General features: G+C 48.2%; 1 protein-coding gene across 2 annotated transcripts in view; it reads right to left on the reverse strand.

Annotated features, from left to right (window-relative positions):
• itprid2 (ITPR interacting domain containing 2) overlaps nucleotides 1–17,078 on the reverse strand; it is a 210,425-nt gene extending 193,347 nt beyond the window's left edge. Inside the window, exon 1 of one of the 2 annotated variants that reach the window (XM_038789246.1) lies at nucleotides 16,973–17,078. The gene's annotated coding sequence lies outside the window, so the exon portion shown is untranslated. Of the gene's footprint in view, nucleotides 1–12,502; nucleotides 13,360–16,972 lie in introns of those variants that run through there. The other variant, XM_038789249.1, reaches the window with a different exon arrangement.
• Between the last annotated feature and the right edge of the window lie 3,288 nt (nucleotides 17,079–20,366).

Here is a 20,366-nt window from a genome sequence, read left to right on the forward strand (position 1 = left end):
AGTACCAATCCTTTAATATTTTGCCCAAGTGGCTATCGCTCATCTCTTAGTCTGCGAGTACATGCACTGATCAACTTTGGGAGCTGTAGCCATATCTGATCCCGTCCCCACCTAGTTCCCACAAATACACAGCTAGGATCACCAATCGGCAATAAACAGGAAGAATGCACGAGTGGTTTATGTTCCTTGCTGTTTGTTATTTCAATTTTATTATGGCAGCTCTGATTGTTTTTATGGTTATACAGGAACAGGAATCACCATTCAGGCCTTCAAACCTGTTCCACCATTCAATGATGCCATGCCTGATCCATCACCTAACTGCATACACCTACCTTTGCGCCAAATCCCTAACTAACTTTGGATGATAAAAAAAGCTTACAATATCAGATTTAAAATTTACCATTGATCTTGCATCAGTTTCTACATGTAGGCAAGAGAGTTCCAAACTTCCATCACCTATTGTGTACAGAAATTATTCCTAATTTCACTCCTGAAAAGTCAAACTCTAATTTTTAAGCCATGGCCCCCAGTCGTAAACTCCCCAACCAGTAAAAGTTTTTCTCAATATTTTGAATACGACCAAATCATGGTTACTCTGTTTCCTTCTAAATGCAAGGAATACAATCCTACATTTATGTAAACTCTCCTCATAATTTAACCCTTGGTACTAAATATCTTTCTAGTAAATCTATGCTGTATTCCCTCCCAATCCTCCCTAAGGTATGGTGCCCAGATCTAGTCAAATCATGACCTTATATAGCTGAAGCATGAATTTTGCCTCTTGTATTCCAGTCCTCTAAAAACAAAGGCCTGTGTGCCATTAATCTTTTTCGATTCTTTTTTGTAAACTGTTCATCACCTTTTAACAATCTTCTGCAAGTGGATCATCAAGTCTCTTTGGACCTCTGGGCAACATGGTAGCGTAATGGTTAGCACAGTTGCTTCACAGCTCCAGGGTCCCAGGTTTGATTCCCGGCTGGGTCACTGTCTGTGCGGAGTCTGCACCTTCTCCCCGTGTCAGTGTGGGTTTCCTCCGGGTACTCCGGTTTCCTCCTACAGTCCAAAGGTGTGCGGGTTAGGTGGATTGGCCATGCTAAATTGCCCTTAGTGTTCCAGAAGGTTAAGTGGGGGTTACTGGGTTACGGGGATAGAGTAGCTATGTGGGCTTGAGTAAGGTGCTCTTTGTAAGGGCCGTTGCAGAATCGATGGGCCGAATGGACTCCTTCTGCACTGTAAATTTTATGATCTATGATGTTTTTAGCTTTTTCACTATTTAAAAAGGCCCACTATCTTTTTAAGCTCCAAAGTGGATGACCTCAGGTTTGCCCACAGCAAAATCCATTTACCATAGTTTGCTCATTCACTTGATCTATCTCCTGTGTAAGTTTATGCTTCCATCTGCAATGCTTACATTGCAGCCTATCTTTGTGACATTGACAGATTTAGATATGTGGCCTTCAATCTCTTCATCTAAATTGTTATGATTACAATGAATAGCTGCACTCTGAACACAGATCCTTTCAGGATATGGAGAGTCATATCCTGCCTCTTAGAGGGCCTGCCCATTATCCCTACTTTCTGTCTCCTACGCCTCAGCCAATTCCCTAACCAGATCAACAAGTTGGTTGAAAGTGATCTTAGTAAAATCAAGCAAATGGACCAGACACCATCCTGGCATCTGTGTAGTACACGATGCAGTATATTTGCCAATTGAACCATGCACAAAAATATTGAATCATTTATCCTTTTTACAGCCAATGATTCTACCAGGGGAACTCAACTTAAGTCAATTCAACAATGCCTCAGCAGACCTTATATACTAAAGCTGGGTTTTCTCTGCAAGAATACCTCAAGTTTGTTAAAGAGCATAACATCCAAGTTGTCATAATTCCATTGCTTGCTCAAATATCAGCACACGTTAGGAGAAAACAACAGGGTACAGGTACAATGTCTCAAGACTGCAACTTCAGAACTGTTGTCCTTGCCAGATTCCAGATGTTGCCGGTTTTTGGGTCAGGTGGTTCAGGCCAAGGATCGCTCAAACCACTCAAGAGTGTGGGAAGAGACCAGTGTGCAAAGCCAATAATTAGTCCAGCAACTATCTGAACAAATCAGCAAGTTGTTTTACTCATTTAATGAAAACTACATTCATGCATGGCATATTATAAAACTGTCCACTTTTCGGATAGCCAGATTTGAAACACTGGCCCTGTACAAATACTATTCCCACAATACTGAGTTCCGCATCTAATCCATGTGACATGAGGGAGATAATAATGTGAGGGGAAGCCTTCCTAGGGGAAGGGATTCAGGATTGAGTTGCCCTCCAATTGCCAAGCTCAAGGGCTACACTAGCAGTGGTCTGAGGTCATTCCAACATCTACAGTCCAGGAGCTGCGTCACCCACATTGAGAGGGGAAAGCAACTGGACTGTCTCACACACACACACCTCCGTTAGATGAAAAAGGAAGCCAGCCTGTAAAACATACCCCAATTACAAGACCACATTTAAAGAATTCAAGTTATATTTGTTTCTATCTCAAACTCCACCTCAGCACCCCCCCCCCCCCCACACTTCCTCACAAGAAAGGGATATGGTGATACAAAACTATGGAAACTCGAAAAATTAAAGTTGTGTACAGTAATGTGCAATTTTGAACAAGTAAAAAGTATGGCCATGATTCGAACCATTTTTTCATTCCAAAAATGGCATGCTGATGATTTTAATAAACACTCATCTATTTAAGTGACTACTTGTTGAAAATTAGGATTATGGGAAGCTTTTTTAAAACATTTCCACCTGAAAATGCTCACTCCTTTCATCCTTCTTTATCTTGTGACTACATTTCAGTGAAACTATCTGGCAAATCAGGTGTAGACATCTTTGCCAAATATCAGTCAGAGTGCAGGTTTCAAAGCTCCAGCGGCAGCTAGAGACACTGGTGGAAATGGGAGACTGAGAGTTAAGTGGATGGCATGTTTTGAGAGGTGGTCACACGACAGCTCAAGGGACTGGAGGAAAGACAGGTGACCAGCAGGCACCCAAAAGAAGCAGACAGATATTACAGGAGTCCTCTGGGGTCCCGCTCTCAAATCGGTTTCCATTTTGGAAGCTGATGAGGGTGCTGGTTCCTCAAGGGAGTGCAGTCAGAGCCAAGCTTCTGGCACCACAAATGCGTTGAGCGTACAGGAGGAGAGGAAGAAGGAAGTAGGAACGATAGTGAGAAGGGATTCAGTAGTTGGGGGAACAGACAGGTGTTTCTGCAGCGGCAGATGTGACTTCAGAATGGTGTGTAGCCTCCCTGGGACCAGGGTCAGGCATGTCACTGAATAGCTACAGGGAGTCCTAAATGGAGAGAGTGATAAGACAGCGGATATGATACACATGGTAGAAAAGGAATAGGTAGAATGGAGGATGAAACATCAAGAATTCAGGGTGCTAGGCAGCAGATTATGGGACAGAACCTCAAAGGTTGTAATGACGAGATTACTCTCGGCCATTTGTCAGCGAGTACAGAAATAGGAGAATATGGCAGATGAATATAAGGCTGAAGAGTTGGTGCAGGGAGGGGGTTTAGATTCCCAGATCATTGGGACTGTTTCTGGGGAAGGTGGGACATGTACAAGCGGGACGGTCTGCATCTGAACCAGAATGGGACCAACATCCTTGCGGGTGACGTTGCTAGTGCTGTTGGGAGGAGTTTGAACTAGTTTGGCAGGGGGAAGGGGATGCAGAGCATTAGTACAACAGAGACACAGCATACTATAGTAAAATGAATCAAGACAGGGAGTTCAGCTATGTTGAGCTCCAAGTGAGCACGGTGAGGCTGGATGACCTCTACTTTAATGCTAGGAGTATCTTAGGTCAGACTGTTGCGTTAAGGGCATGGATTGACACGTGGAATAGTGACATTGTTGCCATCACAGAGACATGGCTGAGGGAGGGGCAGGACTGGCAACTCAATATTCCAGAGTATCGGATCTTCAGGCGAAACAGGGCTATAAAAAGGTGGTGTTGCATTATTAATTAAGGAGTCAGTTACTGCAGTAAGGCTGGACGATACCTTGGTAGAATCTTCAAATGAGGCTTTGTGGATGGAGTTGAGGAATAACAAGGATAGCCATAGTATAAAGGGTTTGGGAGACAGATTTCTTGAAGTGTATTCAGAAGAGCTTTTTAATGTCGATACTGGATTTAATTCTGGGAAACGAGGCCGGCCAGGTGTTCGAGGTGGCAGTGGGGGAGCATTTTAGTGATAGCGACCATGATACCGTACAATAAGGGGCAGCACGGTAGCATAGTGGTTAGCATAAATGCTTCACAGCTCCAGGGTCCCAGGTTCGGTTCCCGGCTGGGTCACTGTCTGTGTGGAGTCTGCACGTCCTCCCTGTGTGTGCGTGGGTTTCCTCCGGGTGCTCCGGTTTCCTCCCACAGTCCAAAGATGTGCGGGTTAGGTGGATTGGCCATGCTAAATTGCCCGTAGTGTCCTAAAAAAGTAAGGTTGGGGGGGGTGTTGTTGGGTTACGGGTATAGGGTGGATACGTGGGTTTGAGTAGGGTGATCATTGCTCGGCACAACATCGAGGGCCGAAGGGCCTGTTCTGTGCTGTACTGTTCTATGTTCTATGTTCTATGTTCTAATTTAAGTTTATTATGGAAAAGGTAAAACATGGTCTGCAAGATACGGTTTGGATTAGGAGAAGGCAGATTTTATTAAAATAAGACAGGATCTGACCAAAGCAGACTGGGAACAGCTTCTGGTGGAAAAATCTACAGCAGAGCAGTAGGGGGCATTCAAACAAACAAAATGGGGGAAGAGTACAGGCCCAGTATGTTCCCTTGGGGGTGAAATGTAGGAGCAACAAGCCCAGATAATCCTGGGTATATAGGAATATTCAGGACTGGATAAGAAAGAAAAGAGGCACTTTTAGCAGGTACAAAGGGAGCAAATCAGCGGAGGCCTCAGTGGAGTATAGAAAGTGAAGAAGGGGGAAATGTAAGAAAGTAATTAGGAGAGCAAAGAGAGGAAATGAAAAAGAACTGGCAGGTAAAATTAAAGAGAATCGCGAGATTTTGGGACAGAGGATAACGGGGAAAAGGTAGGGTGCATGAGGAAGCAGCTGTTCGCCTTAGTTGAAGGGTCAATAGCAAGGGAGCATCATTTTAAGGTGAGAACCAGGAGGATTAGAGGGAATTTGCAAAACACATTTTCACCCAGAGGGTGGCGTGAGTCTGGGATGCACTGCCTGGTAGGGTAGTAGAGGCAGGAAACCTCACAACCATTAAAAAGTACGTGGATGAGCACTTGAAATGTTATAACATTCAAGGCTATGGGCCAAGTGCTGGAAAGTGGGATTTGTGTAGATTTAGGGCTGGATTCTTCCGCCCCACCTGCCACAAGATCGTCACGGGCGGGACACGGACCATGTAATGGTCCATTGACCTCGGGCAGGAATTTCCGGTCGCCAGGCAAGTATGGCCGGAGAATCCCGCCCTAAGGAGTGTGGTTTGTTAATGCAGACCCGATGGATCGAATGGCCTCGTGCAAAGAACAATAATAGAGGCCCTTCGGCCATCCAAGCCTGTACCGGTCATGATACCAACCTTTGCCAAAACCTTCAGCATGTCCTTGTGCCATATACCTATCCATCCATGTGTTTATCAGGATGTCTTTTGAACGGCGTTAATGTATCTGCTTCCACAACCTCTCCTGGCAACGCGTTCCAGGCACTCACCACCCTCTGCGTAAAAAAACTGCCTCGCACATCTCCACTAAATTTTGCCGCACGGACCTTAAACCTATGCCCCCTGGTGACTGACCCCTCCACCCTGGGCAAGAGTGCCTGCCCATTCACTCTATCCATGCCTCTCATAATCTTGTAGACCTCCATAAGGTCACCCCTCAACCTCCATCTTTCTAATTAAAACAGTCCGAGTCTATTCAGCCTCTCCATACAGCTAACACCCTCCAACCTTGCAACATCCTGGTAAACCTTCTCTGCACCCTCCCCAAAATCTCCATAACCTTCTGGTAGTGTGGCAACCAGAATTGTGTGCAATATCCCATGTGCAGCCTTACCAAGGTTCTATACAAGTGTAGCATAACTTGCCAGTATTTGTACTCGATGCCCCATCCAATGAAGGCAAGCATTCCGTATGCTTTCTTGACTACTTTGACACGGGGCTGTTTAGCACAGGCTAAATCGCTGGCTTTGAAAGCAGACGAAGCAGGCCAGCAGCACGGTTCAATTCCCATACCAGCCTCCCCGAACAGGTGCCGGAATGTGATGACTAGGGGCTTTTCACAGTAACTTCATTTGAAGCCTACTTGTGACAATAAGCTATTTCCATTTTTGTTGCCACCTTCAAAGATCTGCGGACATGCACGCCCAGGTCTCTCTGACTTTCCACATTCCTAAGAATTTTGCCATTTACGGTATATTTCCCTCTATGTTAGACCTACCAAAATTAATTACCTCACATCTCGGGCAGCACGGTAGCATGGTGGTTAGCATAAATGCTTCACAGCTCTAGGGTCCCAGGTTCGGTTCACGGCTGGGTCACTGTCTGTGCGGAGTCTGCACGTCCTCCCCGTGTGTGCGTGGGTTTCCTCCGGGTGCTCCGGTTTCCTCCCACAGTCCAAAGATGTGCGGGTTAGGTGGATTGGCCATGCTAAATTGCCCGTAGTGTCCTAAAAAAGTAAGGTTAGGGGGGGGGGGGGGGGGATTGTTACGGGTATAGGGTGGATACGTGGGTTTGAGTAGGGTGATCATTGCTCGGCACAACATCGAGGGCTGAAGGGCCTGTTCTGTGCTGTACTGTTCTATGTTCTATGTTCTATGTTCTATTTGTCCGGATTAAACTCTTGCCATTTCTCTGCCCCAGTCTCCAACCTATCTATGTCCTGCTGTACTTTCTGACAATTCTGACAACACTGTCTGCCATTCCACCAACCTTGGTGTCATCTGCGAACTTACTAAATCAGACCAGCTACATTTTCCTCCAAATCATTTATGTACACCACAAACAAACACTATGAAAGGAATGAGTTGAAGTGTTTGGCAGAATTTCCCTCACACTGAACACAACAAAGAGGCAGAAATATAAAATAATGCTTTTGCAAACAACATTCAGAAGCACTAAATCACACCATTGGATAGAAATTGTCATCAGTTAATTAATGGTTAATTAATGGTACAGTGTGGAGATGGAAACCAGAGTTACTAGGAGGAGGAAATTAAAAATTCCCAAACTTTCTGCATGATTCAGTTATGGGATTTACAGGTCAGCATTTTTAAACTTCTTCTTTCATAACCACAGCAGATTATTTTTATACGAGAAAATTCTCAGTACAAGGTACTCAAAAATACAAATGGAGGGAAATAAATGGAAGATAGAATACACATACATATACTTTAGCAAAAACTAGATGCAAATATGAAATAAAAGCACTTAATGTCACATATGTCAATAGATATGGTGGAGATTAGAAACTTACATAATTATTATTGAAAATAACTGCAAGCTCAATCAGGCCACAACACTAAAATTTACAGACCTCCAAATGTACAAACGGCAGTATTATTTAAAGGGTAAGACAGGCGAAAACTCACGGCAAATGACCACGACTGAATGTTAAGACCAATATGAGTTAGAGTTTCCAATAGATTGTACTGGATTTTCAGAGCTCGCCCGGAATTTGCCAAACCATCACACACATGATCACGAACTTTGTTGTGCAAATGACATCCAGAGCAAATCAAATTACTGTGATCTTTTGTGCTGGTGTAAGAAAAACTGGAAAGCAGCTTCCCATCCCACAAAGCTGCCTACCCACTACCGCCCCCCGCCACCCCTACGACGGGTTTGATTACAATTGAGTTAGCACTAATTGCACCTATTTCAGAGCTTAAGAGGCTGATAAAATTCAGATTTTTAAGGGAACAGGTTGCAGAAAGCTTTACTCATGCCAGGCATTGGAGCCTGAAATTTATCGAATTTGCACTAACCCAAGCTCCACAATCTACATTGCTCAACCTTACAGAGAACGCAATGATTGAATTCAATTCACAGAGGAGAAAATGTGAGACAAGACGAGGGCCTCAGAGTCACGAATCGTTCTCTGCAAAATAAAGTTAATTAACCACTTGTTGATACTACTGAAGTAATAGATCGAATGAATTTTAAATAAGCTAACGTACGTAGGCCATTATTAAAAAGTTACAAAATTATACTGCAACTATTTATACAAGCTATAAAACCAGAAATTATAATGCTGGTCCTTTGCAACTGGTTTTGAGAATTGATGAAGATATCCAGTAGGTTCTATTCAGCAAAGATAAAACGGAATAAAACTCAATTTTATAATTAACTAAAGAGCACACACACAGATAGCTGCTGCCTTTCATTCTGGAAGCAAACCAAAAGTATAAGCTATGCATTTGTAAATATTCACTTATACGTTGTTCTACTGCAGTGTTTGGAACATCCTCATGTAATTAATATAAAAGATACTTTTCCAGTGGGGTGAACTGGTGAACAGAAAAGGAGAATGGAAACTGAGCCACGCTTCCCCAGTCCTTCCTGGAATAAGAAATCGGAAACCACTGACTTCTGTACAGGTGACTGTGTTTTTGCATAATCTGACCTCCTTCCGATCAGAATTTCAGGAGCTGCAAATCATTTAAGCAGCCAGATTTTTGGGCAGGAAGGTGTTAAGGGAATTGGAAAGAAAAATTCTTGAAGGGAAAGAATCAGGAAGAAGGAGCCGCGGCATTCAAAACGCCGTATCTAAAAGTGGAACCAATAGATTGTGTAATTTGAATAAAATGTTTTGCTTTCGTCGCATCGGATTAGTCAGGATTGCTTAACTGCTCTTTAATGGTGATGTACAAATATAAGCTGTATCTGCAAACGGAGGCCATCTACAGTTATGATCCCAGTTGATGGACAGGAAGATCCCAGAATGGAACCCTAGTTCAAAAGACCGGAACTTTTACTTTCTTTATAGATAACGTGGAGGACCAGAATCTCAGTACTACTAAATAGATTTGGCAACAAGAAAAAAAACATTTGTTAAAACATGAAAAAATTAGTTTATGATACAAAACCCCTTTACTTCCCCCTTGTTTTAATAATTACCCACAGATTTTAAGATTAACAAAGTACATTTTAAATTACAGGGGTCTCATTAGCATACAAAGTCCCTTTTAAACACATGTGACTGTTGCAAAACACAATCCTCTCTGAACCCAAGTGAATGCCTGTGGATGTCTCCTCAACATCCTCCCAGATGATTCTTACACCATGAACCACCTTGTCTCACTGAACTCCGGCTTCCACACGAGTGATTTCAAATTCCGCTTTCAAAATGTCACACTTTCAAATTATGCTTTCACTTAGCTCTTTTCATTCTGAAATCCAGACCAGAGTTTCCGAATGACACGTTTAAACAAAGCTTTCACTCCACTTTTAATCATGGTTCAGGATTTTAAACCAACCCCTTTAGGATTTCTTAGTCTTAGCTGCTGTGCAAAACAGCTCACAATTGCTTTAACTATCAATTCCCATAATGTATTAAAATGACATCAAATGTTTCACTACCTCTGAAGTCTGCAGTTCCACAATTGTAATTATCTCTTTACTTCAGCACACTTTGTTTACTCTTCCTTGAATTCTTCTGAACAATACCTTGGTCTCTGTTCTCTTAACTTCAGGTGTCATAAACACCTTTTCTCTCCCAATTCACTGGCTATCTGAATTATATATTGTTCCTCAGGAAGCTTGCATCTTTGCAACTCCCTTGTCCTATCCTGCCCTGGTTCTCCTGGCAGAGTTGAGAGCTGTTCACTCCTCAGTAATCTGCTTCCAACTGCCCACACATTCAGCTAAAGCTGAAAATATAAAAGCTTACGTACCTTACAATAATAAGACCCCAATTGCTGAGCATCACCCACATGCATATGCCTTTTATTTGTTCTTCATGCCCCAGCCCGCTCGAAGCACAATAGAAACAAATATAAAACTACCTTTGTTTTCCGAACACTACTTCATTTTACTGTTTTATATAATATTTTATAGATTTTTAAATTAAATCTCTTGTATGGTTTTGAAGCACAAATGGAATAAATGGAATAATTTTCTTGAACAAGAGTCAAACAATTATTCATTCTTGATGGCTGTTTTTTTAAATTCCTAGCTGATAAATATTTGCCTGCAACTCACATCAGGTATTATTAAAATGTATTCTGATTATGATCATTTGAAGTCAAATTATGACATGGCACAAACAAAGGATGCTTATTAACCAACAGTTATTATACCTAAATGCAAACGATAACTTGTGACTGATCTCACTGGGGGATACATTTTTACTTCAAGAGTGGAGACTGACATACCAGATTTATAACATTTCTATGCTTTCAGTTTAATAAAATATTTTCCAAACCCTAACCCTAATCTAAAGAAAAAATGTGTTTGAATTGTTTCATGCCTTTGCAACTTTTATTGTAGGACATGATTAAAAGGTTGAGTCATTTAAAATGATTGGAAATAATAGGTTGAAAAACTTCAGTATACAGACTAAAACTAAACACATACAATGCTGTTTTTACAGGCAGATTAAAGGATTAAACCTTCACTCTCTTTATCATTCATATATTTTAAGCCATATATATGTCATATCTCAATGGAAGAAAGAGCAGGGAAAATCAAAACTAGAATGTGACCACAATGACTCCACAATCCATAGCTTAATGTAGTCCTTTAAAGTGTGTATCGCATGCAAAACATTTTCCGAATATCAGGATCGACTAGATACAATCTCAATATAAAAATAGAAAGGTTTTCCAACTTGCTACAAAAGTATTTTTGTCTGGAATAGTTAAAATCTACTTATATCAAACAACTATAAAACAAAATGATGATAGTTACATCAATAATTCCTGGTGAGCCATTCTCATGTATCACACAGGAAACTTCTTGTTCTGCTTACAAGGCAACTATAGTCACAAATAAAAAATGAATAGAGGTGTAATTGGAACATCACTCTACCACCATCCTTCACATGAAGCTTCCAAACAAGATATATGTATGCCCTGTGCCCCAAAAAATAAACATGTGGGTTTCCCATTTACTCGCGCTGTCTTTGATCAAGTCTGCATAATATTATAGGATATCAGTGTGCAAGGACATCATTCGGTCAGTGTCAGTATTATACCCTAACAGAACTATTCATTTCCCTGTGTAGCCATTAATATATATATTTTTAAAGCATTTATCTAATGGAAATGGACCCAGCTTCAATAACCAGTTGAGGCAAAGTATTCTAAATCTTTCAAACCTTCGCACAAAAAGTTAATTCTAACCTACCTTGAAGTGTAAATATACTTTATATACTGCAGACTTTACAAAGCGATTTCTCCAATTCACGAACGGTTGGGAAAATACCAGAAATAAACCAGATTTTTATTATGGTTGGTAAAATATCACTAAATGCAAAGTAGTTTCACTTGATCTTATGTTACAGATCAGAAACAAAACAATTTTAAAAAGAAAAGTAAAGATTCAGAAAGCTGGTCATAACAATTGATGCCTTTTATGTGGCAGTGATACTTCAGACAGTAGTTTGACATCAGTCCCTGGCTTCAAGGGGCAGCACTGAGCTACCCTGGTCCACCCACACTCAGGCAAAGCAGAGTTCTGCATATTTGTTTCGATACACATGCCGACTTCTACTCATTGGTATCCTAGCACTGACATAATTTAGCATTTAAAGCAAAGTAATTATTCCATCTTAAAAAACGCCTTGCATTTCTCGAAAAGTCAATGCATACTCTTCTCACAGCACAAGCTGTAGACATACTGAGATTTTGTTCGAGCTGTAGCACTCACTCCTACACTTTCCTTCCATCTATTCCTCACCCTCAAGTACCATCTGAGGTAACATCTGTTGCCCCACTGTGCAGTAGGCCCTTCCCTCACATGTTTATCTCTCTCCAGCGTCCTTTCATCCCTTCAGTTGCTTCTTTCCCTTCATTGATTGTCTCACTCTCATTTTTACTCTCCTATTTACTCTCCTCCTATCCCTGATATCTTCTTCAGTTTTCTCCTTATCCTCCTCTTGGCACTCTTCATGTCAGCTTCACTTTCTTCCCTTTTCACCGGTTCTCTTCTTCTCACCTTTCCTAGCTTTTTCTTAGCCACTAAATTTTCTCTGGGTTTTCCACTTCCCTCTGTCCTGATTTATCCTCTCCTTCCACAGAACATTTCCAAAGCTGCCCCACCACCCCACCTCATTATCTCTTACAAAGTTATCTGTGACCACAGCACAAACACCATGCTTTCATCAGCAACTGCATTCCCGCACATGTCCATTACCTCGGGCTGACGCAGTTTGTCACAGTCTTAGCATCCCAGTTAGTACTGAATTGAGCTCTGGCACAATGTGCTTTCCATCACAAAAAAAGTTATCTACTTTCACTTCCAAAGCTTTTAGCCCTACCTCAAAATGTGCTGCCACTGAAGCCCTCATTCATGTCTTGGTCATCGTCAGGCTCAACCATTCCAATGCTTTCTCGTCAGCTTCTCATTCACCATACCTCATGAACTTTAGCCCAGCCAGATTCCTGGTTCTTATATCCTATCTCTCATCAAATCCCACTCACCAAACATGGTTATGGCCTTGTCAAAGATTGAAATTTAGGATCCTAATTTTGTGTTTAATTCCTCATGGTCTCATCAGTCTCCATCTCTACAACCTCTCCCAGCCTTACATACATTCACCTTCCCCAAAACATAGCTTTTCTCGAATGCCAGTCACGTGCTCTTTCTCTCTCTCCACCCCCAGCAGTTTTCTCTTATTAACTCCACTTTCCTTTTTTCTCCAACCCAGTCTTTTTCCTCCACCTCATTTCGGTTTCTCCTCGAATCCATTTATCAGCTATCGTCTAACCCATTTTCACTGCCCAGTTTTTTTCTGCCCCTTTTCTCACTCTCATCTTACTTTGTTCTTCCCAGTTTTTCCACACATTCACAATTCCAGTGGTCGCTCACTAATTCCCTTCAATTCCCTGTGCTTCCCTTACCAATGCTCCGAGTTCCCCAGGTTTCAATGTCCTCCAACTTTACAATGTTGTGCATTCTTCTTGTACTCAATTTCCTTCTCTACTGCCCAATTCTCTGTGTTTCATTCCCATCATGGTTTGTTTCCTATTCACTCTCCCTCAGCTTTCCAGTTTAACCCTCTTCACGGATATAACCTTTCTTTTCCTCAGTTCATTATCTCTATCCTTCTTGTATTGCCCTCACTTACAACTTCCTGGTTCCTTTCCCTCGCCCAGGCACCCACGTTCTACACACTCTCTCTCTCTCTCTCTCTCTCTCTCTCCCTCCCTCTCACATACACCCACACCCTCTCCCTCACTCACACACACACCCATCCCCTCTCCCTCCCTCTCACTCACACACACACACATCCCCTCTCCCTCCCTCTCACTCACACACACTCATCCCCTCTCCCTCCCTCTCACTCACACACACCCATCCCCTCTCCCTCCCTCTCACTCACACACCCATCCCCTCTCCCTCCCTCTCACTCACACCCATCCCCTCTCCCTCCCTCTCACTCACACACACCCATCCCCTCTCCCTCCCTCCCTCTCACTCACACACACCCTCTCCCTCCCTCTCTCACACACACACCCATCCCCTCTCCCTCCCTCTCTCACGCACACACGCCCATCCCCTCTCCCTCACGCACACACGCCCATCCCCTCTCCCTCCCTCTCACTCACACACCCATCCCCTCTCCCTCCCTCTCACTCACACACACACATCCCCTCTCCCTCCCTCTCACTCACACACACATACCCATCCCCTCTCCCTCCTTCTCACTCACACACACACCCATCCCCTCTCCCTCCCTCTCACTCACCCATCCCCTCTCCCTCCCTCTCACTCACACACACCCATCCCCTCTCCCTCCCTCTCACTCATCCCCTCTCCCTCCCTCTCACTCACACACACTCATCCCCTCTCCCTCCCTCTCACACACACTCATCCCCTCTCCCTCCCTCTCACTCACACACACCCATCCCCTCCCTCACACACACCCATCCCCTCTCCCTCCCTCTCACTCACACACACACACCCATCCCCTCTCCCTCCCTCTCACTCACACACACACACCCATCCCCTCTCCCTCCCTCCCTCTCACTCACACACACACCCTCTCCCTCCCTCTCTCACACACACACCCATCCCCTCTCCCTCCCTCTCTCACGCACACACGCCCATCCCCTCTCCCTCACGCACACACGCCCATCCCCTCTCCCTCCCTCTCACTCACACACCCATCCCCTCTCCCTCCCTCCCTCTCACTCACACACACACCCTCTCCCTCCCTCTCTCACACACACACCCATCCCCTCTCCCTCCCTCTCTCACGCACACACGCCCATCCCCTCTCCCTCACGCACACACGCCCATCCCCTCTCCCTCCCTCTCACTCACACACCCACCCCCTCTCCCTCCCTCTCACTCACACACACACACATCCCCTCTCCCTCCCTCTCACTCACACACACATACCCATCCCCTCTCCCTCCTTCTCACTCACACACACACCCATCCCCTCTCCCTCCCTCTCACTCACACACACCCATCCCCTCTCCCTCCCTCTCACTCATCCCCTCTCCCTCCCTCTCACTCACACACACTCATCCCCTCTCCCTCCCTCTCACTCACACACACCCATCCCCTCCCTCTCACTCACACACACCCATCCCCTCTCTCTCCCTCCCTCTCACTCACACACACACACCCATCCCCTCTCCCTCCCTCTCACTCACACACACACGTCCCCTCTCTCTCCCTCCCTCTCACTCACACACACACTCATCCCCTCTTCCTCCCTCTCACTCACACACACCCATCCCCTCTCCCTCCCTCTCACTCACACACCTCCTCTCCCTCTCCCACACACTCACTCTCCCTCTCCCACGCTCACTCACACTCCCTCTCGCACGCTCACTCACACTCCCTCTCGCACGCTCACTCACACTCCCCCTCACGCACGCTCACTCACACTCCCCCTCACGCACGCTCACTCACACTCCCCCTCACACACACACACTCTCCCTCTCACACACACACACTCTCCCTCTCACAAACACACACTCTCCCTCTCACACACACACTCTCCCTCTCACACACACACTCTCCCTCTCACACACACACTCTCCCTCTCACACACACACTCTCCCTCTCACACACACACTCTCCCTCTCACACACACACTCTCCCTCTCACACACACACTCTCCCTCTCACACACACACTCTCCCTCTCACACACACACTCTCCCTCTCACACACACACTCTCCCTCTCACACACACACTCTCCCTCTCACACACACACTCTCCCTCTCACACACACACTCTCCCTCTCACACACACACACACACTCTCCCTCTCACACACACACACACTCTCCCTCTCACACACACACACACTCTCCCTCTCACACACACACACACTCTCCCTCTCACACACACACACACTCTCCCTCTCACACACACTCTCCCTCTCACACACACACACACTCTCCCTCTCACACACACACACACTCTCCCTCTCACACACACACACACTCTCCCTCTCACACACACACACTCTCCCTCTCTCACACACACACTCTCCCTCTCTCACACACACTCTCCCTCTCACACACACACACTCTCCCTCTCACACACACACACTCTCCCTCTCACACACACACACTCTCCCTCTCACACACACACACACACACTCCCTCTCACACACACACACTCACTCTCCCTCTCACACACACACACTCACTCTCCCTCTCACACACACACACACTCTCCCTCTCACACACACACACTCACTCTCCCTCTCACACACACTCACTCACTCTCCCTCTCACACACACTCACTCACTCTCCCTCTCACACACACTCACTCACTCTCCCTCTCACACACACTCACTCACTCTCCCTCTCACACACACTCACTCACTCTCCCTCTCACACACACTCACTCACTCTCCCTCTCACACACACTCACTCACTCTCCCTCTCACACACACTCACTCACTCTCCCTCTCACACACACTCACTCACTCTCCCTCTCACACACTCACTCACTCTCCCTCTCACACACTCACTCACTCTCCCTCTCACACACACTCACTCACTCTCCCTCTCACACACACTCACTCACTCTCCCTCTCACACACTCTCCCTCTCACACACACTCACTCACTCTCCCTCTCACACACACTCACTCACTCTCCCTCTCACACACACTCACTCACTCTCCCTCTCACACACACTCACTCACTCTCCCTCTCACACACACTCACTCACCCTCCCTCTCACACACACTCACTCTCCCTCTCACACACACTCACTCACTCTCCCTCTCACACACACTCACTCACTCTCCCTCTCACACACACTCACTCACTCTCCCTCTCACACACACTCACTCACTCTCTCTCTCACACACACTCACTCACTCTCTCTCACACACACTCACTCACTCTCTCACACACACACTCACTCTCACACACGCTCACTCTCTCTCTCTCTCTCACACACTCACTCTCTCTCACACACACACTCACTCTCTCTCACACACACACTCACTCTCCCTCTCACACACACTCACTCTCCCTCCCTCTCACACACTCACTCACCCTCACACACACTCCCTCTCACACACACTTCCTCACTCTCCCTCTCACACACACTCACTGTCTCTCCGTCTCACACTTTCTCTCCCTCGCTCACACTCTCTCTCTCTCTCTCTCACAAACTTTCCCTATCTCTCGCGTGCACTTTTCTTCTTTCGGTCAGTTCAATCTCAGTAGCTCCAGTCCGGTACCTGTTCACACACAATCCATTCGGTTGCAAATAACAGGCGAAACAGGGAAAATGATAACACCCTACCACATCTGCCGTGTCTGCGTCTTTAGTGAGAAAGTCACAATCGAAGAGTCTAAAACTTGCCCAACTTATCAGAGTACTTCCGCTTCCGCTGTTTTTCTCAGTAAACACTCCCTGAAACGATTCTTTCCCGATGCTGCAGCTCTGGCAACTCCGACACTGCAGCAGCCCTGATCCTGCAGGAGCCCTGACCCTCCAACCACTCCAGCAGCCCCGACCCTACGGCAACTCCAGCAGCGCTGACACTGCAGCCAATCCAGCAGCCCTGACTCATCAGCCACTCCAGCAGCCCTGACCCTCCAGCAACTCCAGCACCCCTGACCCTCCAGCAACTCCAGCAGCCCTGACTCACCAGCCACTCCATCAGCCCTGACCCTCCAGCAACTCCAGCACCCCTGACCCTCCAGCAACTCCAGCAGCCCTGATCCTGCAGCAACTCCAGCAGCCCTGATCCTGCAGCCACTCCAGCAGCCCTGATCCTGCAGCCCTAATCCTGCAGCAACGCCAGCAGCCCTGACCCTCCAGCAACTCCAGCAGCCCTGATCTTGCAGCAACTACAGCAGCCCTGACCCTGCAGCCACTCCAGCAGCCCTGACCCTGCAGCCACTCCAGCAGCCCTGACCCTGCAGCCACTCCAGCAGCCCTGACCCTGCAGCCACTCCAGCAGCCCTGACCCTGCAGCAATTCCAGCAGCCCTGACCCTGCAGCAACTCCAGCAGCCCCGACCCTGCAGCAACTCCAGCAGCCCTAATCCTCCAGGAACTCCAGCAGCCCCGACCCTGCAGCCACTCCAGCAGCCCTGACCCTGCAGCCACTCCAGCAGCCCTGACCCAGCAGCCCTGACCCTGCAGCCACTCCAGCAGCCCTGACCCTGCAGCAATTCCAGCAGCCCTGACCCTGCAGCAACTCCAGCAGCCCCGACCCTGCAGCAACTCCAGCAGCCCTAATCCTCCAGGAACTCCAGCAGCCCCCACCCTGCAGCCACTCCAGCAGCCCTGACCCTGCAGCCACTCCAGCAGCCCTGATCCTGCAGCCACTCCAGCAGCCCTGACCCTGCAGCCACTCCAGCAGCCCTGACCCTGCAGCCACTCCAGCAGCCCTGACCCTGCAGCCACTCCAGCAGCCCTGACCCAGCAGCCCTGACCCTGCAGCCACTCCAGCAGCCCTGACCCTGCAGCAATTCCAGCAGCCCTGACCCTGCAGCAACTCCAGCAGCCCCGACCCTGCAGCAACTCCAGCAGCCCTAATCCTCCAGGAACTCCAGCAGCCCCCACCCTGCAGCCACTCCAGCAGCCCTGACCCTGCAGCAACTCCAGCAGCCCAGACCCTGCAGTAACTCCAGCAGCCCTGAGTCTGCAACAACTCCAGCAGCCCTGACCCTGCAGCAACTCCAGCAGCCCCGACCCTGCAGCAACTTCAGCAGCCCTAACCCTACAGCAACACCAGCAGCCCTAATCCTGCAGCAACGCCAGCAGCCCTGATCTGGCAGCAACTCCAGCAGACCTGATCCTGCAGCAACGCCAGCAGCCCCGGCCCTGCAGCAACTCCAGCAGCCCCGATCTGGCAGCAATTCCAGCTGCTCTGACCCTGCAGCAACTCCAGCAGCCCCGACCCTGCAGCAACGCCAGCAGCCCCGACCCTGCAGCAACGCCAGCAGCCCCGGCCCTCCAGCAACTCCAGCAGCCCCGGCCCTCCAGCAACTCCTGCCGCCCTGACCCTGCAGCAACTCCAGCAGCCCCGACCCTGCAGCAACTCCAGCAGCCCCGACCCTGCATCAACTCTAGCAGCCCTGGTCCTGCAGCAATGCCAGCAGCCCTAATCCTACAGCAACTCCCGCAGCCCTAATCCTACAGCAACTCCAGCAGCCCTAATCCTACAGCAACTCCAGCAGCCCTAATCCTACAGCAACTCCAGCAGCCCTAATCCTACAACAACTCCAGCAGCCCTAATCCTACAGCAACTCCAGCAGCCCTAATCCTACAGCAACTCCAGCAGCCCTGACCCTGCAGCAACTCCAGCAGCCCTAATCCTACAGCAACTCCAGCAGCCCTAATCCTACAGCAACCCCAGCAGCCCTAATCCTACAGCAACTCCAGCAGCCTTAATCCTACAGCAACTCCAGCAGCCCTAATCCTGCAGCAACTCCAGCAGCCCCGACCCTCCAGGAGCTCCAACAGCCCCGACCCTGCAGCAACTCCAGCAGCCCTGACCCTGCAGCAACTCCAGCAGCCCTGATCCTGCTGCAACTCCAGCAGCCCCGACCCTGCAGCAACTCCAGCAGTCCCGACCCTGCAGCAACTCCAGCAGCCCCGACCCTGCAGCAACTCCAGCAGCCCCGACCCTGCAGCAACTCCAGCAGCCCTAATCCTACAGCAACTCCAGCAGCCCCGACCCTGCAGCAACTCCAGCAGCCCCGACCCTGCAGTAACGCCTGCAGCCCCGATCTGGCAGCAATTCCAGCAGCCCCGACCCTGCAGCAACTCCAGCAGCCCCGATCTGGCAGCAACTCCAGCAGCCCCGACCCTGCAGCAACTCCAGCAGCCCTGACCCTGCAGCAACTCCAGCAGCCCTGACCCTGCAGCAACTCCAGCAGCCCCGACCCTGCAGCAACTCCAGCAGCCCCGACCCTGCAGCAACTCCAGCAGCCCCGACCCTGCAGCAACTCCAGCAGCCCTAATCCTACAGCAACTCCAGCAGCCCTAATCCTACAACAACTCCAGCAGCCCTAATCCTACAGCAACTCCAGCAGCCCTAATCCTACAGCAACTCCAGCAGCCCTGACCCTGCAGCAACTCCAGCAGCCCTAATCCTACAGCAACTCCAGCAGCCCTAATCCTACAGCAACCCCAGCAGCCCTAATCCTACAGCAACTCCAGCAGCCTTAATCCTACAGCAACTCCAGCAGCCCTAATCCTGCAGCAACTCCAGCAGCCCCGACCCTCCAGGAGCTCCAACAGCCCCGACCCTGCAGCAACTCCAGCAGCCCTGACCCTGCAGCAACTCCAGCAGCCCTGATCCTGCTGCAACTCCAGCAGCCCCGACCCTGCAGCAACTCCAGCAGTCCCGACCCTGCAGCAACTCCAGCAGCCCCGACCCTGCAGCAACTCCAGCAGCCCCGACCCTGCAGCAACTCCAGCAGCCCTAATCCTACAGCAACTCCAGCAGCCCCGACCCTGCAGCAACTCCAGCAGCCCCGACCCTGCAGCAACGCCTGCAGCCCCGATCTGGCAGCAATTCCAGCAGCCCCGACCCTGCAGCAACTCCAGCAGCCCCGATCTGGCAGCAACTCCAGCAGCCCCGACCCTGCAGCAACTCCAGCAACCCTGACCCTGCAGCAACTCCAGCAGCCCTGACCCTGCAGCAACTCCAGCAGCCCCGACCCTGCAGCAACTCCAGC

Source organism: Scyliorhinus canicula, chromosome 2, assembly GCF_902713615.1.
Source record: "Scyliorhinus canicula chromosome 2, sScyCan1.1, whole genome shotgun sequence".
Taxonomy (NCBI): Eukaryota; Metazoa; Chordata; class Chondrichthyes; order Carcharhiniformes; family Scyliorhinidae; genus Scyliorhinus; species Scyliorhinus canicula.